Source organism: Eurosta solidaginis, chromosome 3, assembly GCF_040869045.1.
Source record: "Eurosta solidaginis isolate ZX-2024a chromosome 3, ASM4086904v1, whole genome shotgun sequence".
In the NCBI taxonomy this organism is placed as follows: domain Eukaryota; kingdom Metazoa; phylum Arthropoda; class Insecta; order Diptera; family Tephritidae; genus Eurosta; species Eurosta solidaginis.
In genome coordinates, this window is record NC_090321.1 from 186,462,688 (window position 1) to 186,480,497 (window position 17,810).

The 17,810-nt window shown below is 37.4% G+C and overlaps 1 protein-coding gene across 1 annotated transcript in view; it reads left to right on the plus strand.

Annotated features, from left to right (window-relative positions):
- The window catches only part of Dh31-R (Diuretic hormone 31 Receptor), a 460,651-nt gene that overhangs the window by 123,029 nt on the left and 319,812 nt on the right, over positions 1-17,810 (plus strand). The gene's annotated exons all lie outside the window — the stretch shown is intronic.

Consider the following 17,810-nt stretch of genomic DNA (forward strand, 5'->3'; position numbering starts at 1 on the left):
CAGTAATGATATGGTGCAACAAAATACAAAAATAAAAGAAAATTTCAAAATGGGAGTGGCTCCGCCCTTTTTCATTTAATTTGTCTAGGATACTTTTAATGCCATAAGTCGAATAACAATTTACCGATCCTTGTGAAATTTGGTAGGGGCTTAAATTATAAGACAATAACTATTTTCTGTGAAAAAGGGCGAAATCGGTTAAAGCCACGTACAGTTTTTATACACAGTCGGCCGTCTGTCCTTCCGCTCGGCCGTTAACACGATAACTTTAGCAAAAATCGATATATCTTTACTAAACTCAGTTCACGTACTTACCTCTATTTACTTTGTATTGGCAGAAAAAATGGCCGAAATCCGACTATGACCACGCCCACTTTTTCGATATCGAAAATTACGAAAAATGAAAAAAATGCCATAATTCTCTACCAAATACGAAAAAAGGGATGAAACATGGTAATTGGATTGGTTTATTGACGCGAAATATAACTTTAGAAAAAACTTTGTAAAATGGGTGTGACACCTACCATATTAAGTAGAAGAAAATGAAAAAGTTCTGCAGGGCGAAATCAGAAGCCCTTGGAATCTTGGCAGGAATACTGTTCGTGGTATTACATATATAATTAATTAGCGGTACCCGACAGATGATATTCTGGGTCACCCTGGTCCACATTTTGGTCGATATCTCGAAAACGCCTGCATATATTCAACTAAGGCCCACTCCCTTTCAAAACACTCATAAATACCTTTAATTTGATACCCATATCGTTCAAACAAATTCTAGAGTCACCTCTGGTCCACCTTTATGACAATATCTCGAAAAGGCGTTCACCTATAGAACTGAGGCCCACTCCCTTTTAAAATACTCATTAACACCTTTCATTTGATACCCATATCGTACAAACAAATTCTAGAGTCACCCCTGGTCCACCTTTATGACTATATCTCGAAAAGGCATCATCCACCCATAGAACTAAGGCCCACTCTCTTTTAAAATACTCATTAACACCTTTCATTTGATACCCATATCGTACAAACAAATTCTAGGGTCACCCCTGGTGCACATTTATGGCGATATCTCGAAAAGGCGTCCACCTATAGAACTAAGGCCCACTCTCTTTTAAAATACTTATTAACACCTTTCTTTTGATACCCATATCGTTCAAACAAATTCTAGGGTCACCCCTGGTGCACATTTATGGCGATATCTCGAAAAGGCGTCCACCTATAGAACTAAGGCCCACTCTCTTTTAAAATACTTATTAACACCTTTCTTTTGATACCCATATCGTACAAACAAATTCTAGGGTCACCCCTGGTGCACATTTATGGCGATATCTCGAAAAGGCGTCCACCTATAGAACTAAGGCCCACTCCCTTTTAAAATACTCATTAACACCTTTTATTTGATACCCATATCGTACAAACAAATTCTAGGGTCACCCCTGGTGCACATTTATGCCGATATCTCGAAAAGGCGTCCACCTATAGAACTAAGGCCCACTCTCTTTTAAAATACTTATTAACACCTTTCTTTTGATACCCATATCGTACAAACAAATTCTAGGGTCACCCCTGGTGCACATTTATGGCGATATCTCGAAAAGGCGTCCACCTATAGAACTAAGGCCCACTCTCTTTTAAAATACTTATTAACACCTTTCTTTTGATACCCATATCGTACAAACAAATTCTAGGGTCACCCCTGGTGCACATTTATGGCGATATCTCGAAAAGGCGTCCACCTATAGAACTAAGGCCCACTCCCTTTTAAAATACTCATTAACACCTTTTATTTGATACCCATGTCATAGAAACCCATTCCAGGGTTACCCTAGGTTCATTTTCCTACATGGTGATTTTCCCTTATTTTGTCACCATAGCTCTCAGCTGAGTATGTAATGTTCGGTTACAGCCGTACTTAGCCCTCCTTACTTGTTAGTTTTAGTTTAGAAATTTACAGTTGAAGCTCAGAAAGTTCCAATGGAAGTTCAGAACTTTCATGTTAAGCTCAGAAAGCTGCAACTGAAGCAAGTTCAAATTTGAAGTTCAGAAAATTACAATTGTAGCTCAGAATATATATTTGTAGTTAAATTTGTTTTGAAGTTTCGTTCCTAAATTTATCGACTTTGGCCGTCCACTCAAATAGTTTGCGGCCAATCTACTAAACCAACGGAGAAGGAACGAGCCAGTCGTAGTTGACTGTGTTAAAACAGGCCAAGCTGCATGAGCATCGTCCAGTGATGAGTGTTAATGGAGTTCAGAACGGTGGTAGTGATATGAGCTTTACGGAAGTCATGCTGATGGCTGGATTTCGTTTAAATGAGAGAATCATAACTGCTTCAAACGTTTTCGTTACTAACTAAAGGGTTAGTATCGGTAGATACTGGATGGGTTTCCGGTCATTGGTAGTGGGTTTATCCATGTCATTCTTCTTTATTCTGGAATGCCAAAAGGCTTTTAACGACAAGTAGAGAACATGTGCTAGGCTGCTGATGCCCTCAAGGCCAAGGTATTTTACCATCGGCATAGGTATTCCGTCTGGGACTATTGATAGGGATGACTTGGCCTTTTCAATGGCTACGTTAACCTCTGTTGAGGTAACGGTGAGGTGCAACTCGTTGTACTTTTGTTTATGTGCCCGTTGATTTGGACGATATCTAGCATTGTCAACTGAAGTTAAAGCTGAAGAAAGCACTCGCGCATTTCCTCGAGACCGGCAGACGAAATTCTATTCGAATAAATTATTCAAATACTAACTAGTATGAATAACCCTACAAAATTCCAGTCAGCGAACTAGAATGTTTGCTGACTAACTTGGCTTTTGACTGCAGGGTTGATAAAGGAGTCCAGTTTCGTAGGAAATATCAAATAGTAATTGATAGTAAACAAAAATCCAACATTATCAGTGATTTGTAACTGATGGCGCAACCTTGCTAAAACATAGTTGCTAAAAAATGCTGTGTAGCCAAATGGTTAACGCAGTGTGCCTAAGGCGTTCTGATTTTGAAGGCTTAGCATCTTCTTTTCCAAAATTAAAAAAATCATTTTTCAATTAGAGAAAAATTGAAAAAACAATAATTATCATAAAAATTATTGCCAAAGGCCTTGAGTCCGAATCGAAGCCAGAATCCGTTTTCTGTTATTTTGATTGACACGGGAACACGTCATTCTACTACTCAACCTGCTCAAGCTGAACGTGGCTTAACACCTACAAATGTTCATTTTCATTTTTATTGAGCATTTTTCTGAATAAACTGAATATGCGATTATAAGTTTGCTCAACGATATTTTCTTCAAAACTGTGTTTAAATACACAAAATAAATAACATTGTTATTCAAAAACTTATAAATTATGAATTTATTTTGTTAAGCACTTTCTGTGTTTGCTGTTATTTGTAAGCCTAATTGCCAGCGGTCAGCGAAATGAGAAATCAAAATACAAATTAAAAACGAAAACAAAACCAGAATTTACTTTTATGCGGTTTTCATTTCACACAGCAAATATAGGCAAACGAGTTTTCATATACAAATTAATATTTATGTGCAACAAAAGCGAATAAACGAAAAATTTTAATTTATAATGCTGTCTGCAATTATTGTCTCTATTATTTACCCAGCCAACATTTTTTGAAAATTTTGATCAAAAAATATTCAAATATACCCCAAGATGATTAAAAACGTTCAAATTTAAAAGCATTTTCTGTTCGAAAATTAACGTATCGTCGGGAGAAAAATGTACCATAAATGTGATTATTCTTGAATAATCATTTGTGATTTATATTTCGAAACGCTTTTTATTCGAATTTGATATCATTGTAAAATTGAGCTTTAATTGTTTTAGAGTAATATTTGACTACTTTTCAGAGTCATTTTCTGATCATATTCGTGAACATATTTCAATCGTTTTGGTTGAGATTTTTGAATCATTTTTGAATGCGATTATGATGCATTTATTCTTCATATTTCATTCAAAATAAGATACTACATAATAATCTTATTTCATCAGGGGAAGAAAGTATGCGGAAGTGAGCTATTTGAACCACAAACCTGGTCAAATAGCTCACAACTTTTGTATTGTCCAGCTATTATGTATTTTCTGGGAAGTCGAAGGTGGAGAAATGGTTGGGGAAATCTTCGGGCACGAGCAGCATTTGCATTACATTGTCTTGAAGAATGTCTTAATAATAAAAATTTTATATTCATATTTTTTTTTTGAACTTCATGATTGAAAAAATGTGTGTATATGAAAAAAATAAGATTTTCAATAAAAAGTAAAGTTTAACAAGTACAAAACTCATTATTCAGTCAACAAATATAGTCAGAAAACATTCAGAATGCTGATTGAAAAATTATTATAAATTTTTGATCACCTAAAGTAAACACATTTGATTCAAATATGATTCCAAAATGTGATTGAAAAACTATATTCAGTTTTTGATAATCAAACGTAAGCATATTTGATTATTTTTTTGTTGGTTTTTATGAAATATTAAAATTTAATCATAAAACGACTTAAAATGATTCCAAAAAGTGATCGGAAAATGCTTTTCAGTTTTTGATCATCAAAATTATTCATATTTGATTATTTCTTTTGTTCAATTGTATAATAACTCATTATTTAGTCAGAAAGAGTAATCAAATTGTATTTATATGTAGGGAAATTGAAAACTTAATTATCTAAATGTGGGTACATTCGTATAATTTCGCTTTCCACATGTGGGTGATAATTTTATTTTCATTAAGCGTGCAACCACAAACAAGTTCTCGAAGTGGCTTACGAAATAAATAACAGTGTCCATATCAGCTACGAATACAATAGGGCAATTCTCACAGTCTAGAAAGCGTAGTAAACGTAGAAAATATTCCACGTTTTCAAGACAAAATATACAACACCCATTTTCAATCAGCGGGTAAGGGGGCTTAGATTTTACACGCGGCAGGTATGAATATCGTAAGAGACGACTAAAATACCCAAATTATTCAAGGGGTTGTGTAGTGCAACCCTACAAAGCTGCTGCCAGCAAAATTTTTAGCTTTCCCAACCTTATTATTAACTAGAGGTGGGAGCGGGAGGCCCTAGAGAGTTCAATGTGGTCATATTAAATCGGTCCCGATATAGTCGGACTTATATCTAAATGGTGCTTGTTACCGGAACGTACCGGATTTGTATCCGGCAAAGAACCAACAATATCGATAACACAACCAAAACCTTTGGGGGTGCCTTTATCGCTACAACAACAAAAACAACGCACCACTTACACAAGGAATACTCATTCGATCCGATACTGCATTTAGAGCCTGACGTTGAATAAAAAAATACACTGAAAGAAATGGTGCTAATAAAATCAACAAATCGGTTCTGTTGTTCTTGACTTCGGAGATTCGGTGAAATTGATCGAATTATGGTTAATTCGACCGAGTTCTTTGTCAAACGAACAAATTAGTTTAGTAATTTCAACAGAAGAGAAATTGCCGCTCTTAAGTTGACAAAATTCTGTAAAATTGACAGGTTCCTAGTCAATCTAACTGATTTTTCTGTTAATACAACTGATCTCACTGGTCATTTCAACAGCGACCAACAGTCAATACATGAGCAAATTTCAAAGAGAATTTTACGCTCACTGCGCTCTCTACTTTGTACTTATGACGAAGTTGCGACTTGTTTTAAAAAAATACCAAAATAAGAAAATCACCAAATAGAAAAAACACTCAAAATTGGAAAACAACAAAAAAATAGTTTTTCAGTTATCAATACAAAACGAAAAACCCTTTTTTGAATTTACTGTGCAAACAATTATGAGATACCGGGACACCTATTTAAAAAAAAAAATAAATGTAAGGCGCGATAACCTCCGAAGAGATCTAAGGCCGAGCTTCTCTTCCAATTTGCGTCGTGCTCCTCTTGATTTTTCCCTACAAATTGGCCGGACGGGACCTACATGTTTTATGCCGACTCCGAACGGCATCTGCAAGGCAGATGAGTTTTCACTGAGAGCTTTTCATGGCAGAAATACAATCGGAGCGCTTGCCAGACACTGCCGAGGGGCGACCCCGCTTAGAAAAATTTTCTTCTAATTGAAAAATCTTATTTCTAAAATTTTGATGTTGCTTTGCCCGGGAGTTGAACCCAGGGCATACGGTGTGATAGGCGGAGCACGCTACCATCACACCACGGTGGCCGCCTATTTATCGAGTACAATTTTGCAACTTCTCCTCCAAGCGAAATGCAAAATTGCGCCCTCTTGTTGCAGCATTTTTGTTCACTCACGCGAACGAATTTAATAAGATAATAAACAAGTAAGGAAGGTTAAGTTCGGGTGTAACCTTACATTACATACTCAGTTGAGAGCTATGGTGATAACCATGTAGGAAAATGAACCGAGGGAAACCCTCGAATCTGTTTGTATGACATGTGTATTAAATGAAAGGCATTAAAGAGTATTTTATGAGGGAGTGGGCCATAGTTCTATAGGTGGACGCTATTTTGGGACATAGCCATAAAGGTGGATCAGGGTTGACTCTAGAATACGTTTATACGATATGAGTATCAAATTAAAGGTGATAATGAGTATTTTAAAAGGGAGTAATCCTTAGTTCCATAGGTGGACGCCGTTTCGAGATATCGCCATAAATGTGGAACAGGGTTGACTCTAGAATGTGTTTGTACGATATGGGTATCAAATTAAAGGTATTAATAAGGGTTTTAAAAGGGAGTGGTGGTTGTTGTATAAGTAGTCGCCTTTTCGAGATATCGCCATAACGGTTGACCAGGGGTGACTCTAGAATGCGTTTGTACGATATGAGTATCAAATGAAAGGTGTTAATAAGTATTTTAAAAGGGAGTAATCCTTAGTTCCATAGGTGGACGCCGTTTCGAGATATCGCCATAAAGGTGGGCCAGGGGTGACTCTAGAATTCGTTTGTGCAATATGGGTATCAAACGAAAGAAGTTAATGGGTATTTTAAAAGGGAGTGGGCCTTAGTTCTATAGGTGGACGCCTTTTCGAGGTATCGCAATAAAGGTGGACCAGGGGTGACTCTAGACTTTGTTAGTACGATACGGGTATCAAATGAAAGGTGTCAATTAGTATTTTTAAAAGGGAGTGGGCCTCCGTTCTATAGGTGTTCGCCTTTTCGTGATATCGCCATAAAGGTGGACCAGGGGTGATTTTAGAATATGTTTGTACGATATGGGTATTTTAAAGGGAGTGGGCCTTAGTTCTATAAGTGGACGCCGTTTCGAAATATCGCCATAAAGGTGGACCAGGGGTGACTCTAGAATGTGTTTGTACGATATGGGTATCAAATTAAAGGTACTAATGAGGGTTTTAAAAGGGAGTGGTGGTTGTTGTTTAGGTGGTCGCATTTTCGAAATATCGCCATAAAGGTGGACAAGGGGTGACTCTAGAATTTGTTTGTACAATATGGGTATCAAAAGAAAGGTGTTAATGAGTATTTTAAAAGGGAGTGGGCCTTAGTTCTATAGGTGGACGCCTTTTCGAGATATCGCCATAAAGGTGGACCAGGGGTGACTCTAGAATGCGTTTGTACAATATGAGTATCAAATGAAAGGTGTTAATGAGTATTTTAAAAGGGAGTAATCCTTAGTTCCATAGGTGTACGCCGTTTCGAGATATCGCCATAAAGGTGGGCCAGGGGTGACTCTAGAATTCGTTTGTGCAATATGGGTATCAAACGAAAGGAGTTAATGAGTATTTTAAATGGGAGTGGGCCTTAGTTCTATAGGTGGACGCCTTTTCGGGATATCGCCATAAAGGTGGACCAGGGGTGACTCTAGAATGAGTTTGTACGATATGAGTATCAAATTAAAGGTATTAATGAGTGTTTTAAAAGGGAGTGGTTGTAGTTGTATATGTGAAGGCGTTTTCCAGATATCGACCAAAATGTGGACCAGGGTGACCCAGAACATCATCTGTTGGATACCGCTAATTTATTTATATATGCAATACATGCCAAGATTTTAAGGGTTTTTTATTTCGCCGTGCAGAACTTTTTCATTTTCTTCTACTTAATATGGTAGGTGTCACAACCATTTTATGAAGTTTTTTCTAAAGTTATATTTCGCTTCAATAAAACAATCCAATTACCTTACCATGTTTCATTCCTTTTTTCGTATTTGTTATAGAATTATGTCATTTATTTCATTTTTCGTAATTTTTGATATCGAAAAAGTGGGCGTGGTCATAGTCGGATTTCGTTCATTTTTCATACCAAGATAAAGTGAGTTCAGATAAGCACGTGAACTAAGTTCATTAAAGATATGTCGATTTTTGCTCAATTTATCGTGTTAACGGCCATGCGGAAGGACAGACGGACCACTGTGTATAAAAACTGGGCGTGGCATCAACCGATTTCGCCCATTTTCACAGAGAAAAGTTAACGTCATAAAATCTATGCCCCTACCAAATTTAAAAAGGATTGGTTAATTTTTGTTCGAGTTATGGCGTTAAAAGTATCCTAGACAAATTAAATGAAAAAGGGCGGAGCCACGCCCATTTTAAAATTTTCTTTTATTTTTGTATTTTGTTGCACTATATCATTACTGGAGTTGAATGTTGACATAATTTACTTATATACTGTAAAGATATTAAATTTTTTGTTAAAATTTTACTTTAAAAAATTTTTTTTTTAAAAGTGGGCGTGGTCCTTCTCCGATTTTGCTAATTTTTATTAAGCGTACATATAGTAATAGGAGTAACGTTCCTGCCAAATTTCATCATGATATCTTCAACGACTGCCAAATTACAGCTTGCAAAACTTTTAAATTACCTTCTTTTAAAAGTGGGCGGTGCCCCGCCCGTTGTCCAAAATTTTACTAATTTTCTATTCTGCGTCATAAATTCAACTCATTTACCAAGTTTCGTCGCTTTATCTCTCTTTTGTAATGAATTATCGCAATTTTTCGGTTTTTCGAAATATTCGATTTCGAAAAAGTGGGCGTGGTTATAGTCCGATATCGTTCATTTTAAATAGCGATCTGAGATGAGTGCTCAGGAACCTACATACCAAATTTCATCAAGATATCTCAAAATTTACTCAAGTTATCGTGTTAACGGGCGGACGGACGGACGGACGGACATGGCTCAATCAATTTTTTTTTTCGATCCTGATTATTTTGATATATGGAAGTCTAAAGCAGACGGGTAAAGCAGAAGAGCGAAATATCCTTGCGTCATCTAGTACCGTGGCCATATGAACTAACGCTGAGTTTGAACTCAAGATGTTGGGCTTGTGGTAAGAAAGAAATTTCGCTGCGATTCTTTTAGCTTGAGAATGAAAATAGTACCAGCGGTGGTCCTACTGAGTTTTCCGCATCGCTTAAGCCATTTTTGAACATTTCCTAGTCATATCATGTGCTAACACACTCTCTTTAATATTGCTCTGCTCGATGTTCAAGCAAACGGACATATTAGGACGCACGATATTCGATCTTGTTAAGTTTGTTTCTAATGCATGTCGACAAAGATCGCTTGATTGGTATTTGAGACCATGCTCAACTAGAGTAGTCTGGTTGAAAGACAGTGAATGAGTGAGGAAGTCGGAACGACCGATTTACCTGCAGATGCCTTCGAGTACAGCCCACATCCAGGTCCCTTTTTCATTTTTGAGCCGTTTAGCTTTAGTTGTCTTTCCCGTGGCATTAAATTTCCCCCACTTTTTCAACTTTGACTTATCTTCTTTTTTTGACTCTGCTTTCGTTTGTTATTTTGGTTCGATTCTGATATCGGTTTCGTCCAGTTTTGGTTATGGGCTCGAATTTTGCTTCGGTTACGATCTTGGCTACGTTTTGGTGTTTTTTATCAGTCCAGGATTCAATTTTGGTAGTCTTTGGCCCGCTTTCAGTTCTTTTTTCAGTCTGATATCGGACCCGGATTATGTTTTCCTTCGTTTTCAGTTCCAGTGCGTTTTTGGTTCCGGATTCGGTTACTTTTTAAGTCCCAGACTCAGATTTGGTTGGTTTTCACTTTCAGTTTCGGCTCCTTTTCTAGTCTGACATCGGTCTAGGAATATATTTTGGTTCCCTTTTAGTTCCGGTTTTGGCTAAGCTTTAGCTTGCATTTTGGCTCCGTTTTCGATCTAATTCGGTTCGCGTTTGACTCGATTTTGGCTCAGGTTTAGGTCCCGGCTACGGTAATCGCCCGAATTCCTTCGGTTCAGCTATTTCGGCTTATCATTTTTTTCTCCTCTCTTCTTTGTTTCTGATTGAATTTTTATAATTAAGCAGGTTTCTGATCATCAGAGATCTTCTCAAGTCCAGCGAATATGGCTTCCTTGAAACGTATTTAACGAAGCGTGCTAACCATGTTATATTTTTAACAATTAAAAAACACTTTTGTTTTTTGTGTGAGAGATATTGTTATTCATTGTTAGCTTTGAATAGCTCTTTGAGTTTAAATAATATTTGGTTACATGTCTGTACGTTTAATGTACCTACTCCCAATTTTAGCAGCTTAACTCACATATTTTTATTTCCCTTCTCTTCTTAAAAATCTGTTAAAAGGCCAACAATATATTGATGTCACTAATCTCATATGGTGTGTTAACGAAGTGGATTTCCTTTTGGGTCCTCAAGTACGCATTTAGTCGCACAAGAGGCATCCTGTCGCCATAATTCGACAAGGATTGGAAGATAATTGCTTCTGCTTTTTTGTTTGAACAATTTATTACTGACTATTATTTTCACTTGTTTTAACTAAATTGCTTTTTGAAGAGCTTTGATTTATCTAATTTTTGTCTGCTAAAAAGGCGCATTTGTTTTGGCTAAAAGAAAAATGCTACAACCAAGTTTACCACTCGGCGTAATCATCAAATAATGATCAATAATGAGAACTTTAAATTAATGATAGGCACTTTAAGACAGTTAGTATGAAACGTGTATAAGTTAATGGTGAGCGTGCTGAAGTTGTCTCAGTATTGGCAATTCTTAATGGATATTGGTTAAAAGATTTAATGATTTATTTTTGTATCAATGCGACTAAGCACGTAAAAATTTACTTTATTTACGTTGTCTTTAAATAATATTTTTTCCATAGAAAGAAATATATTTGTAATAAAATGATATATTTTGCATTGAGAGAAATACAAAACAAAAAATACATTTAATTTTTATATTTCCATCACAAGGTCCCACCAGTCATATTCAATAAAACTTTTAGCATTTCCTCAGTTGTGGAAGTTCACGTAACTTTACTTCAGCATTTTTCCGCTCATTTGAGTTTCCATTAAAAACTTTTTACATCTTAAGTATGGAAATGCATTTGTAGGCAATTTTATAAGGGTGGTTCAGGAAATATTAAAGTTAGCATTTTTAAACTGTGGGAGCTAATATTGCTCTTTATTTTATAATAATACTTCCGAGGATATTAAAACTACGATGCTCTTCCGATGTGTGGTTTGTTTGCTTTTTTATTTTTTCTATTATCCTATTTTCAATGAGTTCCATGTATTTACTGTGTGATTTTTGGAGGTAGTATTTCATTTAAAAAAATATACAAAAACCAATTTCCTAACTACAAGGGCAAAAGCTGATAACTCATTTGTACTATTATTTTGGCATCACCATTTACCACGGTTATGTTCGCGTGAAGGACAACACTATCTAAACTTTATAACTGTGCGTCGAACAGACTCAGAGTTATGACGACTTAAAAAATCTGACTCCAGTTGAAAAATACAAGTATCCAGATCCCATAGAGAATCGATTATGCTAACTATTCCGAAATAGCTCCAAAACCATTACGTGAAAGTCCCGAAATGATCCCCAAGCAGTCGTATCATTATAACAAAAAAAATCCGAAATGTTTCATAGGCCATCAAATGATCTAGAGATAGTTCTTAATGGCTCCAGAAAGTGATTCGAAAAGGCCAAATGTGATCACTAAAAGACATATTTATTATTTGAAGTTATCGTAAAAAAAACTGTCTCCAAAAGAAAAATATCAGAATATAGTAACGATTTGGGATTATAAACTATTCTGAAATGATCTCAAAACCAATAAATGAATTCTAACTAATGGCATCATCAGGACAAAAAAAAGGTACTGAAATGTTCCGCAGAGCAGAAAACGATCTTAGATAGTTCCAAAGAGCCCAGAATTTATCCCTAAAACAGTACTGTTAATGTTCTTAAAACAACCCCGAAAAGCTTCTCAAGATATACCGAAAATCTTCTGAAGTTATCGTGATATAATACTAAAACTCGAAATGTATCCGAAATTTTAGCGAACACGATCCCGAAATGTAAAAATAGGAAAATGATATCAGAAATAATGACGATAACAAATAGTCGCGAACACAATATCCAAAAGTTTCTGCAAGAGCCCGAAAGAGGATCAAAAGTAGTCCCGAAATAGCAGCGTCATTATCCCTCAAGAAAAATCTAGATCAAGATCAAGTCCAGTTTTCCGGGACATGTCCCGGTTTTAGGCAATTTGTCCCGGTGTACCGGTCCAACCCTAAAATGTCCCGGTTCTCATTTGGGTGTCCCGGTTTTTAATTCTAATGGATTATAAAGAGCCATCAAAACTACCCACTATTTGGTTTGCTTATAATGTGCGCTCCAACTAGTATGAATACAAGTACCAACTACCGACTTTAATTGTAAAATTCTGGCATCGCTAGATAGTTGCACATTGCGTAGTGCACATATATCGGTTATCGATGTAAAGTGTTCTTCCTAATTAGGTACAGCTTGAATTGAATTTTCAAAGTGTCCCGGTTTTCCCCCAAGGGGACCTGGCAGCCCTAAGTAAACAACACCTAAATCGCAGCCTAGTTTCGTATACACAAAAAAAATGTTGGTGTCAAAACTGCACTTTGTGGTGTTATTCTATTTGGAAACCGAAATGGTGTGAATTTCATCCCCAAGAAGTGCAAGTCTTAAAGTAGAATTTAAATCATAATAATAATAAACAAGTAAAGGTGTCTAAGTTCGGGTGCAACCGAACATTATGTACTCAGCGTGAGCTTCAATTGCACATTTAATTTCAGATAAATTACTTTTCTAAATAACACGTGGCATCGCCAAAATGTCTCCCAATTTCCTCTTAGAGTAAAACTTGATAAGTGAAATATCATGGATTCAAAACTAGTTTTTGCTCAGTTATAACTTATTATTCTAGTCTACGACCCTTTTAAACTTGTTTTATATATAAGTTGCCGTGGTCCTTAATCGATCCCGTTCATTTTTACTAGAAATATTTTCTGCTATAAGGAAAATATGTGTACACAATTTCATTACGATATGTTAATTTTTTTTCGAGTTATGGCTCTCAAAACATAGAAAATTGCTTAGTCATAAAAGGGGCGGTGCCACACCCATTTTCAAAAATTTTAGTGTCTTCCAATTTAATGTTATAATTGAATTTAGAAAGTAAAATTCTATTGATACAAAGCTCTTTTTCGCTTAGATGTAGCTTTGGAAATGAGATACCATTGATATAAAGCTCTTTTTTTACAAAGATATAGCATATTTTATTCGTCCACGACCCTTTTAAAAATCTTTTATATAAAAGTGGGCGTGGTCGTTAATCGATTTCGTTTTTTCTTCAAGGCATTCCTTTAGTCTCTGCCGAATTTTGATGCGATTGGTTTAGCGAATTTTGATTTATCAATCCCCATGTCAAATTTCAACATTCTAGGTGTATTATTTACTAAATAATCAGTTTTTTTGTGTTTTCCAAAATGTTATATATATAAAAAGTGGGCGTGGTTATCATCCGAGTTCGCTCATTTTCAAAACCAATCTATTCTGGGTCCAGATAAGCTCGTGTACCAAATTTGGTGAAGATATCTCAATATTTAGTCAATGTATCGGGTTACCGGACAAACGCACGGACGGACGGGTGGACGGAGGGACGGACGGACATAGCTTAATCAAATTTTTTTTTCGACACTGACGATATTGAGATATGGAAGTCTATATCTATCTCGATCCCTTTATACCTGTACAACCAACCGTTATCCAATCAAAGGTAATATACTCTGTGTGCAAAGCACGTTTATTATAAAAACAGTTTCGATATTGCTTCAGCCGGATCTTGAACCCAGGACTTTCGGTGTGAAAGGCGCATCACGCTACCAACACACTATAGCGGTTTGTTGTTTGCATCTGCATTTACTCAATACAACGAGCAACAGCAACAGTGTTAACTCCGAAATCATTTTTAATATCACTGCGAAAAGTGTTGTTCTATACAGTTAGACCAAAGAGGATTGATATAATAAGGGACGTCAGTTCGATTTTCATTTGTAATGTACCTGATTGGCGGGTATTAGAAAATTACCATCTAGACATTTTTAAGAAGTTTGTATTAATATTGTTACGAATATTAGCAAAATTAAGGAGTGCTGCCGTCTCTAAGCCGATGCTAAGCAGTGACGTCAATGCACATCAATAATTCAATCATTATGTATCTACATAAACGAAACAATAACTGCGTCTACATATATGTACCATGTACGTATACGAGCAGCGGAGAGTCAATGCACTAACACATGCATATATCTGAGATACTCCTATAAGTATGCAATGAGAAAAACTATAAAATTGTGCAATTGTAGTTACAGCTGAGAAGTTTGAGAGCTACTGGACTAGTAGATTCTGGAAGTGCCTAGAAGATGTATAAAATTGTGCAATTGTAGTTATAGCTGAGAAGTTTGAGAGCTCATGGACAATGCTAGTAGATTCTAGAAGATGCGAACGAGGAAACCAGAAAGTATAAAAGGCCGCAGATATAGAAGCGCTGGAATTCAGTTTGATTTGAGTTGTCAAGCAGTTACGACTAAGACGATATCTAGCAAGCAATAGCAGTATTATTTTGAAAGTCAGTTTCATTTAAGCTATCAGTTTGGTTATTAAGCTATTCGTTGCACAGTTTGAGTGTTATTGTGAAGTATTTTAATAAAGGGCATTTTTCCATTATTCAATATTGGAGTTATTTATTCAACAGTTTAGCGATACGAACCTAGCAAAAGGGCACATAAGAGGATTTGCAGCAAATTCGTTACAATTGGTGTCAGAAGAGGAATTGTTGAGTAAATTCCGAAGATTGGGAATACAACTTGGACATGGCAAAGTTCAGTGAATTGAAGATCCAGCAACTGAAAAAGAAGTTAGAGAACCGTGGATTAAATACAACCGGCAATAAGATCGAACTTCAGGCACGGCTACGAGAGGTAATGGAGTCGCAAGGAATTGATGTGTACGAGTTTGTGTTTTATTCTGATGGAGGCGAAACAACAACAAAACTTGAAGAGAAAAACGAAACATCGCAGACAGTTACCAGCACAGACTTGAACATGATATTGGCTGCAATATCTGCACAAACATCGACAGAAGCAACAATGTCGTCGCAATTGGCATCCCAACTGGAAGCGCAAGAGGCACGTATAACAGAAATGTCATTGCAAATATCCACCAACATGTCATCTCAGCTGGAATCGCAGGAGACACGTTTAACATCCAAGATGGAAGCACAGGAGGCACGTATTTCAGAAATGTCATCGCAAATGTCATCTCAACTGGAAGAGCAGAAGACATATATGGCATCCCAGCTGGAATCACATGAGACACGTATTTCAGAAATGTCGACACCGATTACATCAAAGATGGAAACACAACTGAAAGAGCAAGAGGCACGTATATCATCAAAACTCGAAGCGCGTATGGACGAGAAAATAACGCAGTTTGAAGAAAAATTCGAGGCAGAGGTGGATGCTTTGAGAGGTCGTATACAGGAATTGCAAATAATTCGCCCAGTTGTTTCAGCAAGCAATACGAAGGTAAAATCGTCCATCTTTTGACGGCTCTGTTCCTTTCCAGGTGTTTAAGATTCAGTTTGAGAAGACCGCAGCAGTGAACAACTGGAGTGCGGAAGATAAAGTTGCTGCACTATTCGTGGCATTGAAAGGATCTGCTGCTGAAATCCTACAGATTATTCCCAAGGGAGAGCGGAACAACTACGAAACATTGATGAGCGCTCTAGAGAGGCGATACGGAAGCGAACACAGGAAGCAGATACACCAAATAGAGTTGCAAAACCGCTACCAAAAAGCTAATGAGACTTTGCAGGAGTTTGCGTCAGATGTCGAAAGGCTTGCACATTTGGCGAATGCCGACGCACCCGCGGAATACACCGAGAGGGTAAAAATCCAGAGTTTTATAAATGGCATACGGGACGTAGAAACGAAGCGAGCGACATATGCAAACCCAAAACCCACATTCGCAGAAACGGTATCCTATGCACTGACTCAGGAAAGTGCCTCACTATTGAGTAAACCAGCATACAAAGCTCATCGTGTGGAAGTGGAAAGACCGGATTGGGTAGACATAATTTTGGAAGCACTGAAGGGATCACAACAGAAGAATGCCGGAGTTATTAAATGTTACAAGTGCGGCAACCCAGGTCATATTGCACGACATTGCAGCATCGGTCCCAGTAGCTCCAACAATGTGGGTGGCCGTAAACGCAGAACAGAAGGTGATGAGCAAATCTCCAAGACCACTCAATCGTTAAACTAAATCAAGTCAGCCGCAAGGGGCGACAGCTGGCTCCCGCAATTGAATGCCCCATAATTTCTATCTCGCAAATTGGAAGAAGATCGAGCAATCTTACTGTTGGAGGACATGTGGACGGAAAGGAACGTTTACTGACTGTAGATACGGGTGCATCTCATTCCATCATTCGAGCGGATTTAGTCAACAAAAAGATAAGAACATTGCTTGGAGCAAGATTACGTACAGCCACGGGAGAGGAAACCCAGGTAATTGGAGAAGTAGAATGTGAAGTAGCAATTGGGAACGTCACGGTACTTCACAATTTTATAGTGGCAGGTATTGTTGATGAAATCATAATTGGAGTGGACTTCTTAATCAACCAAGGCATCAAGATCGACATGCAAAGCAAAACGATGCGATATAAAAACATGGATGTACCACTTAATTTCTGCTACGAGAGAGGCTACAGCAGTAAACGAGTGCTGGTGGAAGAGAGTCAGCAAATACCACCAAAATCCGAAGCAGTCATCTGGGCAAAGGTTGATGGAGATTGTGGGACAAACAAATTGTGGGTTGTCGAAGCAGCAAACAAATCAGCACTAAACATACTTGTAGGAAAAACTCTGGCTGTGACAAAACAAGATGGACGTATTCCGGTAAGAGTACTCAATGAGTTCAAGTCACCATTCAACTTGACCAAAGGAGCTATTTTGGGAAGATGCCAAGAGTCCGAAATAGTTATTAACTGTGAACAGCTCCAGGAACACGTTTTATCTAGTAATACTGATCCTTCAAATGACATCACGGCATGGACGCAGGGGCTAGAGGAAGCCTATCAGAGTAAGGCAAAACAACTGGTCCTAAATTACGCGAACATATTTGACCAGGATGGTTCCAAACCAGGCCGCACCAATGTTGGGAAACATCAATTTGACACGGGAGATGCAAGGCCAATCCGTCAAGCTACACGTAGTGTTCCACTGGCAAAGCGGGAAGTTGTGAGTCAAATCATACAAGAAATGAGCGACAGCGGCGTCATCGAACCATCAGCTAGCCCATGGAGCTCACCGGTAGTACTTGTAAAGAAGAATGATGGAAAAATGAGGTTTTGCGTGGACTACCGGAAGTTGAATGACGTTACGAAAAGGGATAGCTACTCATTGCCAAGAATTGACGACACTCTGGACTCGCTATCTGGTACGAAATGGTTTTCCACACTGGACTTGAAATGCGGCTATTGGCAAGTTGAGGTGAAGGAGGAAGATAAAGAGAAAACAGCCTTCAGTGTCGG